Source organism: Malus sylvestris, chromosome 16 (assembly GCF_916048215.2).
Source record: "Malus sylvestris chromosome 16, drMalSylv7.2, whole genome shotgun sequence".
Classification (NCBI taxonomy): Eukaryota; Viridiplantae; Streptophyta; class Magnoliopsida; order Rosales; family Rosaceae; genus Malus; species Malus sylvestris.
In genome coordinates, this window is record NC_062275.1 from 18,667,815 (window position 1) to 18,683,812 (window position 15,998).

General features: G+C 35.9%; 1 long non-coding RNA gene and 1 pseudogene across 2 annotated transcripts; one reads left to right on the forward strand and one right to left on the reverse strand.

The window, feature by feature from the left end:
* LOC126609179 (calmodulin calcium-dependent NAD kinase-like) overlaps positions 1-15,646 on the reverse strand; it is a 44,561-nt pseudogene extending 28,915 nt beyond the window's left edge.
* On the forward strand, positions 5,641-6,552 carry LOC126607089 (uncharacterized). 2 transcript variants are annotated; one of them, XR_007617493.1, is made up of 4 exons: positions 5,641-5,997; positions 6,107-6,167; positions 6,314-6,375; positions 6,525-6,552. It is a non-coding gene; the product is annotated as an uncharacterized LOC126607089 (long non-coding RNA). The 2 variants fall into 2 exon arrangements; XR_007617494.1 differs by having other exon boundaries at positions 6,317-6,375.
* Positions 15,647-15,998: the final 352 nt, after the last annotated feature.

Consider the following 15,998-nt stretch of genomic DNA (forward strand, 5'->3'; position numbering starts at 1 on the left):
TCCGAACGTACTATTTTGTGAATAGATTTCCGCTAAGATTTTCAACCAATCCCGACGCGCCACGTGTCACTTCCGTTTTACAATAATTTAGCCAAGATTTCGATAAGATTTTCCACAAATCACGTCATGCCACATGTCATTATCCGAACGTGCTATTTTGTGGATAGATTTCCGATAATATTTTCGACCAATCCCGACACATCACGTGTCACTTCCAGTTTACAATAATTTAGTCAAGATTTCGATAAGATTTTTAACCAATCACGTAGTGCCACGTGGCATTGTCCAGAACCTCATCTTTTTTTTTTTGTCCATATAAACCCTACATCCCTACATCCATCCTCACACTAAGCTCAATCCTTCTTTTGCTCAGAATCCTTGTTCATCGTTTTCAAATCTTGAGTTCTTATTACAATGTCTTCTTCAAGGAGAGTGTATACACAGTTGCAGGAGCAACAGAAAAGGTTGTTGGCACGACAGTCAGAATTGGCCAATCTCGAGGAAGGTAGAGGTGGAGATGAGGCTTTCTTCATGGAGGAAAATGAGCATGATCACCATAGAAGGCAGAGGGCCTCACATTCCCGCCGTGTCATGGAAGCTGTAGGTTAGATAGCCAAACCAAGACGTGTTGCAAATTTCGATAGAAAAAGGGAAAGACGAGGTAAAGATCTCTTGGAAGATTATTTTATTCCCAACAGCATATTCCCTGATCATGTTTTTAGACATCATTTTAGAATGCAACGAAATTTGTTCAACAAAATTATGAGTGCTATTTGCAACCATGATCCATACTTTGTGCAAAAAGATGATGCTTTTCATGTTCTAAGTCTTATTCCCGAGCAAAAAATTACGGCATCCTTGCGAATGCTTGCATATGAAGCATCTGCAGATCAAGTGGATGAAATCGCGAGGATGGGAAAAACAACTGTTTTGGAGTCCCTGATGCGGTTTTGCTCTGCAATTGAAGCCCTCTACACCAATGAGTACCTTCGGACACCTACGCCAAGGGACATGCAAAGGCTTTTGAGGAAGGGTGAGATGCGAGGCTTCCCTGGCATGATTGGAAGCATCGACTGCATGCACTGGACTTGGAAAAACTGTCCAAGTGCGTGGCAAGGAGCTTATGGCGACAGAAAATGAGCCAAAATCATCATTTTAGAAGCGGTGGCTTCATTTGATACATGGATTTGGCATGCTTTTTTTGGTGTTCCAGGAGCTCAGAAAGACCTAAATGTCCTTGCCCAATCCCCAGTGTTCGACGATCTGCTGCAAGGAAAATCGCCGAGATGCACATATTGGGTTAATGGTACCCAATACGAGGGATCATACTACCTTGCAGATGACATTTACCAAAGGTGGTCAACATTTGTGCCACATCCACAGACTGAAAAGGAAAAACACTTCGCAAAATGTCAAGAAGGGTGTAGGAAGGATGTCGAGCGTTGTTTTGGTATCCTGCAAGCTCGTTGGGCAATTGTCAGGGCTGCAGCTAGAATGTTTGATATCGAGGCTCTTCGATCCATCATGATGACGTGTATTATTCTCCATAACATGATTGTTGAAGATAAGTATGATTATGATGTCGTCGATGAATATGAGCCGAATCCGATGAACAACTCAAGAACACGTATCTACTGTGCTCATGACCGGACTGAAGATCCCGTGCAACACGAGCCGTTGGAACGCGATGGACATTACAATGAATTGATCGTTCAGCGGTACACTGATGTACAAGAGCCATACTGGCACGTAACCCGCCAAAATGACTTGATTGAGCACCAGTGGAGATTGCATGAAGGCGAAGATAATTAAAATGAGGCTTGTGGTTGAAAAATAAAGTGTATTTTTTTTAAAGTTTATGTAATTCTATGTAGTGTGTTTTGTTTTTAGGTTTATTTGGTGAGTTTATGTAATCTTATTTCACGTGTTTAAATAAAGTACAAAAATACATAAATAATTATATTAAAATTGCATAATAAATTAAATAAAAATAAATAAAGTTTTAAAAATAAACAACTCAATAACATAAAAATTATATAAGAAATTAAATAAAGTTCAAAAGAAAAAAAGAAAAAAACATAAAAATTACATAAGAAATTAAATAAAATTCTAAACAAATAAGAAATTACATAAAAATTATACAAAGTCTCTGGAGCTAGGATATGTGGTGCTAGGATCTTGGTTGCTATGATTTGTGTAGGTAGAACCCCCTTGACTTGTTTCCGCATCTCTTGCACACCTCCTTTGCACGACATCTCTTTTTTCCGATGTCCAAAAATATTTTGAATTTGGAGATAGTCCTACTAGAGACTCGCTCATAGTGTCACGATCTGCTTGAGCCATCCTTTCTTCTCTAAGCATTTCATTTTCTCGATGAAGTACTTGTCTAACCAGCTCGTTCTCTCGATTAACTATTTCTCTTTGTCTCTTAGCCGCCGCATCACAGGCCTCATTAGCTGCTATTATTGTTGCCATAGCAACAACTTTTTTCTCATCTCTAGCCTTTTCCCGTGCCATGTTCAGTTCACCTTGGCGAGCAAGTTCCTCCATATATTTAGTGTAGTCATTTTTGGAAGAACTACCTTTTTTCTTTGATGCCTTTTTACCTTGAGGCCTGAGGGAGTGACGAGTTGGTTGGGTCTCGGGCACTTGTTTAGGCGTCCCTTCCGTATCTTGAAATGTGTCGGCTTCTTGTTCGGCCGTGTCTGGTTATGGCGAACTATGTAGACCCACGCCGTGCATGACAACTTCTGGACTGGTTACCACAATTTTGTATTTAGGGCAATCTTTGACAATTTGCCAACATTCCCATATGGTGAATGATTTGTTTTGGTTCTTTGAATTGTAGAATGCTTGAGCTTGTAGTGTCTATAAAAATGTGGGATAAGATAGTGTTAAAAAATGCGGGTGTAACACAAATAAATAAATTAAAATATTGATACGGGTGGAATGCATATAAATTACATAAAAATGACATAAGAAATTAAATAAAAATTACATAAGAAATTAAATAAATTAAAATTTTGATGCGGGTGGAATGCATATAAAAATTACATAAGAAATAACATAAAAATTACATAGGAAATTAAATAAATCAAAATATTGATGTGGGTGGAATGCGTATAAATAAATAAAAATATTGTCACCGGATCCGCTAAACTTGTCCCACTACGGAGGTTACCGGAAGCATGAAAGATGACATTTTTCCAACAAGTAAAGGATGCGTTGAGTTTTTTCCAACGACCTTGAAGACCTTGACTAGTTCTGGCATCTTTTCCATGTGCATCACAAAACGCTTTCGTAATTTTACTCCACATTTCTCGCTTATCCATCTCATTACCCTAATCGGGTCATGAGTAGTGTGAACCCAACATTCACACAACGTAACATCTTTAATGAGCTTCCACGAAGACATTTTTCTCTCTTAAAGTGTAGAAAATATTGAAATGTAGATAGTATAGAAAGTGTAGAAAATATTGAAACATGGTGTAAAGGTGGAAGATGAGGGTTAGGTATTTATAGAAAAAAAAATTAACATTTTAAAAAATTTTATGTATTTTTTTTTAAATTTTATGTATTTTTTTAAATTTTTCTGTATTTTTAATAAATTTTAATAAATTTTAATATAGTTAATTAATCTGGACTGTTGGATTTGTAAAATATTCAAATCCAAGAGCCGGGGAGTTGCCACGTGGTCAACGGTCATATTTCTGACTGTTGGGCCTTTTTTTTTAATTTTTTGTGAAAAAACATGGACCATTGATCTTTGATCAGACGGTCTATTTTAAAAGTAAAATTTAAATTTTTTTTACCGTTGGAAATCCAACGGTCTAGAAAAACTAGCCGTTGGAAATCCAACGGCAGAAAGTGAGCCACGTCGCCTACTTGGGGTGAGTTCTGAGTGCGCCTGCGATAGGGGTCCCACCTCTGAAAGGCTGCAGGGCACTCACGCCACGGCCCCGTGAAATGCACACGCCAGGCAAACAGCCCGGCTTCTTGGTCAGTCTATTTTAGGCTGGTCCAGAGACCAACTTGGGCTGGGGGCCAGTCAAGTTGAAGGGGTGGAGTAAATTGACAATGTGCTGGCCTTGTTTTTAAACAGGGTGCTGGGCTATCCACCTCCGGTGGAACTGCTCTTAGAGTATAGAATGGTCATTCAGAGCTTGGACCTTATGGTTTTAAGTATCAAATTTCGAGCACCTACAACCTAAGATCTAGCCAGGCGATTAATCAATCCGAGATTAGAAATCTAAAGTCACTGTCTCCCAGGTTAAATTGTGATAAACAAAATTAACTAAATGAGAGAGAGAGAGAGAGAGAGAGATTTAATTACTAGCTCAGCGGTTTGGAGCATGTCATTGTGGCCTTTAGAGCTAAGGGCTCTGTAAAGGACGTCCGTCTCTTTGAAAGCATCTGCCTGTACTACCACAGCATTTGCTACTGCTCCTGACCAGAATGATTTGCCAAATATGGACATGCACACTAAGCACACTGCATTAATCACTAATTGATCCTCATGCCTCGTTTGGTCTCTAAGATTGGTTTGACGTGGATAACTTATTAGTTTTAACAAATGTTGAATGAAGAAGTAGATGTCAACTTGCATAGTTTGTCCAAGTCGAAAGTAGAAGCATTAGTCATGAAGAAAATTTGTTCCGCCCAATATTAGACATGGAAACAAGGTGCAAGCGTGTATGAAAATTACTCTTTGAGAATATCTTTGAGGACAGTGTTTTTGCCACCGCCCATTCCACCACCCATAAGAATAAGCATGGGACTCCTCTCACTATGGGCCACCGGCTTCATCACGTCCGTACATTGTGGTTCTCCCTTTATTGCAGTGCTTCCAATGGCTTTCATTTCATCTACCAAAGTAGAAAATACCCTTGTCATCTTAAGCTCCTTGCTGATCCTCTCAAATCTCTGCTTCCTCTATGTCAAAACAAAATAAGCAAATTCTCACCAAATTAGATAAACAAATTAGCAATTCAAAATTCGTCTAGTACATAAATAGTCTCATCAATTTCAAATTCTCGTCCCCAAAAATGTTATTTTTCTTCTTTAAAATGTTAAAACATCATGAAATTTGAACCATTTGATCTTGGTCAAACACTCAATGACCAAGATTTAGCCGTTAAGGGTCTCGGAATATCTCATTTGTCCCACGCTAGAGAAGTATCACACGATCTCATTTATGCCACGCAAATTCAGCCTAAAGGCAAAGCGAACAAGGCACGTGCCTTGGGCGTCACGGCCTCATATTTTCTTCATACCCTTATTATATACCTTAAAATTTTCATAATTCATAATATTCTTGATTCGAAAGAAGAAAAAAAAACTCTTCTTCTCATAAATCTAATCTGATGCATCCCAAATTTTTATTGTTGTGAAGAAAAATCATAATTATCTATTCTACAATTAAGGAGGGATTGATTGTTCATTCAGCTACAGTCAATTATTTGCCTCTCAATTTCACGCTATTTACAACAAAACCATCAGATATGGGCTGGGTTGGGAAGATAATTCTTAAAAGCTAGGGGATAATTGTGTCTGTAGGTTTGAGCCGAATTTCACTTTATTTACAAAATTGCCACCGCCTTTTCTTTCCCTCTTTCTGTCTTCCCGACTCTCTCTCGATAACCATCCTTCAAATCCCCATTCCTTCCCTTCTCTCGCTCTGTAAGCTCATTTCCTACAACCCTAGCACTGTTTCTCTCTCATTTTTCTCAATTTCGAGATACTTCTTTCTCCATTTCTCTCAACCTAGCCCCAGCGCTGCTCACCCCATTCCTCTTCATCATCTCAGTTAAATCCATCGAACAATCACCGATGCACCTCCACACGAACCCATATCGAATTTTCCTCCTGCCCACGAACCAACCTCCATTTCGTGGATCCACCATCCTTGCAAGTCGCCGACACCCACAAATGAACTCAGATACGACGATCAAAAGTATGGTGGAGCTCTCGAAGATGTCAAATTTGAGAAGGGAAAAGGTAAAGTTTCGTACTTTAGTGTTTGATCCTGAAGTAGATTGAATTTTCACTCTCTCCGATCAAATTCTTCTCCTTCCCAAATTTTCTGCTCAAATCTAAAAAATTCCAGGAGCGGAGCAGAATTTAAAATGCGCAAGCTCTGCTTCCAGGCCTCCCCGAAACGCTTGCAGGTCAGTCCTCCGAACCGATTTCGTGCCCAGAAAACTCAGTGCTAAACATCCTTTTTTTGTTTTGTTTTTTGTAATTGACTAGAATTTGATAATATGGAATAAAGTTATTCTTATGATGGTTGATTTGGTTTTGTTTTCGATTTCAGGAGATCGGGTTTTTCGAGTTTGTGACTATTCTTTGAAGTCTGCGAAGACCTCTGTGTTTAAGGTGAGTGGTTTTGACTTTTGAAATTCCATATTTCTTATTCTACTTACAGCCTGAGGTGTGATTTTAGATCTGAAATTTCCAAGCTTTTTTATTAATCTTAACCCATATTAGTTAACTATAATTAAATTAATTTTTTTGGGGTTATGTAGCTGAAGTAGCTAAAAAGTTAAGAAAGAATTGTGGGTTAAAGTCTTCATATTTGAAAGTTGAATCTCAATTCGATTCTACCAACCACAGCAACCGTTCAGACTTTCCCAAAGGTAAATTCTTTTCTCTTCCTTACAAAATTTGATATGGATTTCGAAAATAGTGAAAACCCCATAAAACAAACTTTCTCAACCGAAGATTATATATATGTTTATAAGCGGTTTGCCTTTGGAAAGTAAAAAACAAACTGAGCAATTATAAGATTTGTCCAAGTAAATGGTTTCGCATTTGATTATTTATGATAATTACATGCGTGAGGATTATTAAATTATATGTTTGATAAATACGTCTAATTTTAAAGTAGGAGCCTTTAGATTAGAACTCACTTGATGATTTTGCATTAGAAGACAATCTGTACTCAACTTCTTAAGCAAATCTGGAGGAAATCTGCTCTTAGTTTATGCTCTGTCTGTCTTTTTTGCCTGCTTTAATATGCTTTCTTATGATTTCCAACTTTTAAAAAAAATTATTTTTGTTTTATTAATTTGATTCGGAAGATTTTCAGAGAATAGCTTCAATTGAGTTAGGTTTTGTTCAATTTAATCTCATTAGTTTCGTTCCAACTCTGGTGGAGAATAAATTGTCTTCATAGTTCATTCAATTTTGTTTTATCTTCTGATTTGGATTTTGAAATTGAGACTCCTAGCTTAAGGATCTCAAGTCCGTTTGGAAAAAACTTAAGGATCTCAAACCCAAGGTAAAATGTAATAATCTCTGGCTCCTTTTTCTAATGTACGCTTGCATGCACTAGATCTGTGAATTTTAATTATGCATGTGCACTCTCTGTGCCAAAAGTTTTTAGATCCGAAGCGGTCATGATGCTAAGTTAGGAAGGTTAATTTTGTCCTATGGGTTTGGGACGGATTGGGATGGGTCTAGGTGGCTGTCGTTCGATGAGGGTTTGGTGAATGAGAGCAATGCCGCCTTTGCACAGAGAGAGAGAGGGAGGGAGTAGGTGGCTGTCATTCACTGCACCATTAGTTTGATTGCCTATCCCTGTGTATTTGATTTCTTCTCGAAGATGACTTCTAATTCTTATAATAATCAGATACTCAATCTTCAATCCTGCTTAGTAGCAACGATCACCACCTGTTTCATGAAGGGTACACGTGAAACAGTTGTTAATATTTGGGAACCAACAGAGCTCCTTATTTTGGTGGTTTGTTTCTGTTTTTGGTAGGGGAACGATTTGGAGCAACTCAAAAAGTTAAACTTTGATATCGAAATTAATGGAAACCCATTGGTATGATTTCTTCATCTGAAATTTTTGATTGCCCAATTGGTTGTTTCATCAATTAATTGTGTGCAAACATTTATGTGTAATTTTTAGTTCTTCCAATTAAATGGTAAGATCAAATTAAGCTATAAGAACTTTGGGTTTTGTAAATGTTGTGTAATTAAATTATTCATATTATCAATTAATTTTGAGCAAACATTTCTGGGTAGTTGCTACTTTCCCTCAATATTTGATAATAATTAAATTAAAGTTGAGAACTTTGTATTTTGTTCATTACTTGCCGTAGATTTTACTTGACAAAGAAAATGTAGTTTCCTTGATATTATTCTTGTTTTGTTATCTTTCAGATAGCGTTGTAAGAGCAACTTCATCATTGGAGTCCTCCTTCCAGGCAATCCACTATTCAATTCACCATGTGAACAGTAACTGCCTTAATGAACAGTAACTGTCTTTTGCATCTTCACCATTGAACTTGAATAACCTTGAAAATAGGCAATAAAATATTATTAATTTTTTTTTTACAAAATAATACTAAATAAATTTATTTGTAATTTCGGATAAGATATTTTAAATCGTTCTCGTTGCACCACATGTCATTTACCCAAAACGACTATTATTGGTCATAGATTTCGATAAGATTTTTATCCAATGTCATTGTGCCACGTGTCATTATCTTTTCATAATCTTTGAGGATAGATTTCGATCAGATTTTAAATTATTCTTGTTGCGTCATGTGTCATTATCAGAAAAAATAATTATTAGTGATGGATTTCGATAAGATTTTTATCCAATGCTGTCATGTCACGTGTCGTTATCTTTTCAGAATCTTTTAGGATAGATTTCGATCAGATTTTTAACGAAAGACGGTATGCCACGTGACATTATTTACAACCTAATCACTTCAGAATCCTCTATATAATCCATCATCTATCCTTTTAAATCTCACACCAACTTTCTTAATATCTCTATCATTATTCATAGTTTCTGCTTCCTTTTTCACCAAATTAAAATCTGTATAATTATTCATAGTTTCTACTTACAATGTCTTCTTCTTCAAGCATGATGTGGGAAATCGATCAAGAAGAGGAAGAATTGTTTAACCAATATGAAGGAATGTTCAATCTCCATATAGCCTAAAATGAGAAGGAAGAGGTTGAGGAGCGGAGAAGGAGAAATGACGAAGCAAGAATGGCCAAAGACTCACATTCCTATCGAGTCATTCAAGTTGTGGCTCATATATGCAGGCCCACCCGTTCCGGAAACCTTGATAGAAGCAGGCAACAACAAGGTGTGGAGCTGTTGGACGATTATTTTGTCCATAATAGTGCATTTCCTGATACGTACTTCAGACGTCGTTTTAAAATGGAACGACATTTGTTCAAAAAAATCATGATTGTTGTTTGCAACCATGATTCTTACTTTGTGCAAAAGAAGGATGCTTGTGGTGTTATGGGTCTCCTTTCCGAGCAAAAAATTACTGTTGCTCTGCGGATGCTTGTGTATGGAGCATCTGCAGACCAAGTGGATGAGATAGCGAGGATAGGGAAATCAACCATTCTTGAGTCCTTGATAAGGTTTTGCGGAGCAATCGAATCTATCTACATCGTATAGTACATTTGAAAACCTACTCACATGGACTTGGAAAGGCTTCTGAAGAAGGCCGAGATGTGAGGTTTTCCTGGGATGATTGAGAGCATTGATTGTATGCATTGGACGTGGAAAAACTGTCAAAGTGCATGGCAAGGCGCTTATGGAGACATAAAAGGAGCAAAAAACATCATTTTGGAGGCGGTGGCATCTTTTGATACATGGATTTGGCATGCCTTTTTCGGGGTTTTGGAAGCTCAAAATGACCTCAACGTCCTTGTCCAATCCCTAGTGTTCAACGATGTCCTGCAAGGAAAGACACTAAAAGTCACGTATGAGGTCAATGGACGTATGTACGATGAGCCATACTACCTAGCTGACGACATTTACCCAAGGTGGTCAACATTTGTCAAAACAGTGCCACGTCTGCGAAGTGCAAAGAAAAAACACTTTGCAAGGTGTCAAGAAGGGTGCAAGAAGGATGTGGAGCGTTGTTTCTATATCCTCCAAGTTCGTTGGGCGATCGTTAGGGGTGCTGCCAGATTGTTTGAGGTAGAGTCGCTTCGATCCATCATGATGACGTGCATCATTCTTCACAACATGATTGTGGAAGATGAGTACGATTATGAAGCCGTTGATGAATATGAGTCAGACACGATGAACAATTCAAGAACACGTATATATTGTGCTCATGACGCCACCGATGAGCCCGTGCAACATGAGCCATTAGAAATGGATTGACGTTACAATGAAAGGATCATTCAACGATATACTGCATTTCAAAGGCCAGACATGCACAATGCCTAACAAAATGACTTGATAGAGCACACTAGTGGGCATTGAAACAAGCTGAAGATAATTAAGTTCATTTAGTGTGTTTTTTTTTTTATTATTTAGTATGTTTATGTAATTTTATTTGGTGTGTTTTATTTTAGTTCATTTAGTGAGGTTTTTATTATTTGGTGTGTTTATGTAATTTTATTTGGTATGTTTTATTTTAGTGAGTTTTTTATTATTTGGTGTGTTTATGTAATTTTATTTGATGCGTTTTATTTTAGTTCATTTCGTGAGTTTTTTATTTGGTGTGTTTATGTCATTTGAATAAAGACTCTTATAGTATAAATATATTACCATATTAAATAAATTTACTCTCACTTTAAATAAAGTACTAAATTCAATAAATTGGAAACAACATAAAATACTTAATTCAATAAATAATAAATTACAACCCAAGGTGATTGGAAAATTATGGGCTCCGATTACAAAAAGTACTCTATTCATCATCACTTAACCAATTTGTGGTGCTAGGACCATTTCCTCTTGCTCTCACTTCTCTTGCACGCCTGCTACGCACCACATCATTTTTCTCCGACTTTCAAAAATATTTAGAATTTGGAGACTTCCCTTCTAAAGGCGTGTTCATAATCTCACGATCTCGTTGAGCCATTCTTTATTCTCTAACCAGTTCCCTTTCTTGCCTAAGTAGCTCTTTCTCTCTGATTAGCTTGAAATTCTCTCTTAATAGCTGCAGCTTTTGCCTCATTTCTAGCCTTATTAGCCTCAAATTTCACCATTTCTCGAGCCAAAGTCAATTCACTATGGCGAGTAAGTTCTTCCATGTACTTTGCATAATCATGCTTGGAAGCACTTCCTTTTCTCTTTGAAGCCTTCTTACCTTGAGGCCTAATTGGATAACGGGTCGAACCCGATGCTTGTTCAGGGATGGACGTTTCGGGCACTTCTTCTGCATCATCTTCATGTGAGCCATTATCAGGTGTAGAGTATAGCGGGATGTTGTTCATGACAACTTCTGGACCGACAGGCACAACTCTAAATTTAGGATAATCTTTGACAATATTCCAACATTCCCACCGGTTGAATGATTTATTTTTTGTTTTGGTTTTGGCACCATACCAAGCTTGTGCTTGAATTAGCTACACAATGGGGGAGAAGAAATAATTATAATCAAAGTAGATAACAAATAAATAATACAAACAAATAATTATAATTAAAGTAGGTAACAAATAAATAATACAAACAAATAATTACAATGTAAATTTGGGTATAGTACAAACAAATAAATAATATATTGTTATCTGATCCGTGTAATTTTCCCCACTTTGAAGATTACTACTAGCTTGTGCCAAGGCGTCTCTCCAAATAGTAAATGATTGGCTAAGTAATTTCCAACGACTAGACATCGATTCTTAGGTTCTACTCCCACCCATTTTCTCAAGATAATTGGTATGAATAAGACTCCACATTTCTCGCAACTGCATCTCGTTACCTGTACGCGAACTATGAGTAACTTCAACCCAGCTAGTACACAATGCAACATCTTCAAGAGACGTCCAATTCGTACCTGCATTAGTAGTCATTATGTTGAAAAAAATTGGATTGAAACTTTGAGAGAAAGATAGGAATGTGATTGAAAGTAGTGTAGAACATATGAAATTGTGGTGTAAGGTAGATGATAATGAGAAGGTATTTATAGAAAAATAGAATTTTTTTTTTTAATTTTCAAATATTTTTTTCGGATTTTTTACAATTTAAAATTTTTTTATTCAAATAATTAATCTCTGCTGTTGGATTTAAAAAATAAATAAATTCCAACACTCCAGATTGTGCCACGTGTCACAATAGTAACTTTTATTTATTTATAAAGCAAATTAACATCAACTGTTGATCTCAGATCGAACGGTTGATATTAAATCAGTTTTTTTTTATTACCGTTGGAAATCGGACGGCTCGTATTAAAGAGCCGTTGGGATCGAACGGACCGTGGGAAGCCACGTGGCTTTCCAATGGTCACTGCGTGCAGGTCATTCACTCTGAAAACGTGTCGGCTGACGCACCCGCACGTGCGCATGAGGGGCATGCGCTTGACACAAAAAAAAATAAAAAAAAGGACCGACGCTAGGCATGGCGTCAGCCTGACGTCACACCCTTCGAGCTAAAGGGCTGGCAATCCCTCACAGCCCTGGCCCTCGAGCTCCCACCCTCACTCGGGCTGCCCAACATTGGAGTCGAACCCACCGACTCTCGGGCCCTTTCCTTTCTCCTGTCCCCCGAGCAAGGTCCAACGGTGAACTTGCTCTAATGGGTCTCTTAGGAAAAACGATTCTTAAGACCAATTGTGAGGTTTGTTCTTATATGGTACATGAGTGTTTTTATAATTCTTTTGCACAGTTGTTAATATTTGTAGTTGTGATTGGTGTTGTCCTACATGTTTGGCCTAAAGAAAATGAGACACGACTTTTGATAAACCATATTGAGAGTGAAGGAATCTCCTTTAGACCTAGTCATGTTGGAGTACATTTCTACTAACTTGGTACACTATGGAAATTCATGGACTCTTTTACTTTACTTGCCCCTTTTTATATGTATTTGTTAATTACATGACAAAGTTTTTGACCCGTTGCATCGCGCGGGCATGAATTCTAGTAAGGTACTAAATTTGGAAGGCCTCATTAGGTCTCAGTTTAGCACGGCTCTGGTGCCATGTAAGCAATTTCAACAAAGTGTTTAGATTTTTAAAATCCTCGTGATTCATCATTATTCATCCACGAGTAGATAATAGTTACACTTACATTATTGTTTAGATTTTTAAAATCATCCAAACCTTCATGAATAATGTTTTTTATTTGAGGGCAAAATTAATAAAATTAATAATAATTATTGTAGAAGTGTAAAAAATGTATAAAAAAAATATACAATCACTCATAGTGACAAACTTTATAACTTTCATGAAGGCGTCAACTTCGAAATCCAACACCATAATTCATAAACCTTAAATTTATATTTAACCGTCGATTGCTATTTACGCTTTATTTTTCTTACTGAATTTCATTTTTAAAATTTTCTTTTTTGAAAACATGATCATCTGGCGGATGTAAGAAGATGAACGATTTAGATCTTTGATATCACGTTTCGATATTTATGATTAACTAAAATATGAGTCGATGTCATATAGTTTGAAGAAACTTTATAAACATCAAGCAATATTTTCACTAACCGTAAAACTCTGAATATAATATCAACGATCCAAACCGTTCATCTTCCTGCATCCTCTAATAGATCAAGTTTCCAAAAAACAAAATTTGAAAAAAATATAAAATTTGATGAGAACAATAAAGTGTAAATGAAAACAACAATCAACGGTTAAATTTTGATCTATGATTTATATGATTATAGTGGCGAATTTCGAAGTTAAGCTCTTCATGAAAGTTGTAAAGCTTGTCATTACGAGCATAGATATATTTTTTCTATATTTTTTTACACTTCTACATTAATTAAAAAACTATTAAAGACTTTAGGTAAGTGAAAATATATTTAAAAGAAAAATGTGTTTTTATGTTTTGGATGTAACAATATGGTATGTGTATACTTATTTAGTATTATGTTTTTCATTTGATTATTTATTGGTTTAAAATATATTTTCCTTAACGGATAACGGGTCGGATCATATTACCTGTTAATATTATCGGGTTGATTTCGGGTCGGATCATTTTACCTGTTTATTTTAACGAGTGTTACATGACATGACCTGTTAAGATATCGGGTATGACATGAAAACGACACGAACACCGAAAACACGACACGAATGCCATGTTTAGTATTAGTACATGAAAGGCATTTTTTTTACTCGAAAATAATTTCCTTTCATGTATACAAGAATACTTGAACTGAAAATTTCTACCCTATTTCAGGAGAGTTGGGAGAAAACTTAATGAGTGGGATAAGTTAAATTAATACGCAAAATTGTTTATGATTATTAGGTAATTAACTAAATGGGAGCATGTAAAGAAAAAACTAAATGGGAGAATTAACCTGGTAGCTGCCAATACCATGTCTTTGAGCTTCGTTATCTTCTTAGTCTCTACATTCAAAATCTAAGGTAGTATATAAATATGGTACAAAAACATGATATGAATAATATTACTCGCAAGATAAATAACTAATGAATAAAATATTATATTGCGATTAATTAATTAAGAAGGCTAAAACAGAAAAGAGAAGAACCCAAATGCTAGTTTATTTTATATTAATTTCTAGCTGGACTTTTTCTCTGGAATTAATTGGTACATTGACATTATTGATTTACATATTTCGAATTTTTGGGTAATACACACACACGCACGCGCATGCGCACACACACATACCTGACTAATCATTAGAGTAGCTTGGCTCCAATGAAATGCAAAATAATTGAGGATGCATCTATCAAATTCGACAATCAAATTTATGCAGAGAGAATCTTGATCTGCTTCTGAAGCGAAATATTCGTGGATGTTTTCTTCACACCCTTTCGTTTTTCTCAAGTAATCATAAGCTAACTTGCATAGCTGGGGGCACTCATTTGCATCCAAAATTTCCAGTCGCCTAGCTGCACATAAAACAAGCAAAATTAAGCGCTTTAAAATAAATATAATTTGGTAATTTAGCAAGAAAAAGTTAGTAACAAGACTCAATGTGAGAATTTTCTATTAATTATGTAACATAAAAAAATTGTAAAAAGTTGAAAAACATAAAAAATTACTAACTAAGATATTATATTAACTTGGTTCAAAGATGGGTCAATTTCATTCTCTCCCCAGAACATGTGTAACTTTCTTTTTTATTCAAAAAAACTTTTTTTCATACCATAAAATAAAATTTAACTTAGCTCTATGAATTAATTTAAAATTTTCGAATATCAAAACAAGTTGACTTTGTAAAAGAAGGTTCTTTTTTTCTCTTAAAAAGGAGCCACTAGTTGTTCACCCCTTTCGGGCTTGAAAAAGCTATGAAAATTTTTACCCTACTTTAGTCACGGTCAAGCAGACTTTGTAATACAAGGTTAATTAGCTATTCCAACTTGACTTCTGGACCGAGATCCAAGTTTAAATTCTTCTTCCCAATTTAAGAAAGTAATATAACTATATGTTCTTTTCTAGAAAAGAAATATTAAAGGGAACTTTAATGAAAAGCACCCGGTACTGTTCACTTTAACGAAAAACCACATTTTTACACTAAAAAGTCAATCCTGGTACTATTCACTTTACCCTTTATTTTTTCCTTATCATTAAAACTCAAAGTTTTCAAGCCTTTTTCATTAGTTTTCCTAATATTTAAAATATGTATTTTTAATATTCTTATTCTTATATCTAGTTTGCAAAGACCTTTTTATGGTCGAGAGGTTGGCTTTGGCTTACCATGGTGCTCCATCTTGCTGGAACTCAGAGACAAATCAGGAGTCATATGCTAAAGCTTTGTGCTTCCTTTATGACGTTGATATGATATGATATGTTATTCTATTCCATGACAAAAATATCTTATTTTATGAATTATTATTATTAATTTTTTTTTGCAACAAACGACAATATTTGATTTACAATAATGTGGGAGTGGGCTAATTAAGCTTCAAAATAAGTTAGCAATAATGTTGACACACCCCGACCCGGTATGTCCACTATGATTCCGAATCGAGCTGTGTTGGCCGACATCTGGAAGGTGACGAAGCAATAAAGTGTAGTGATGTGAAAAATGTGAATAAATTTAAACCTAAAAGTGCCTTAAAGACAAGAGTGCGCCGATGAGCAGGAATGAACCT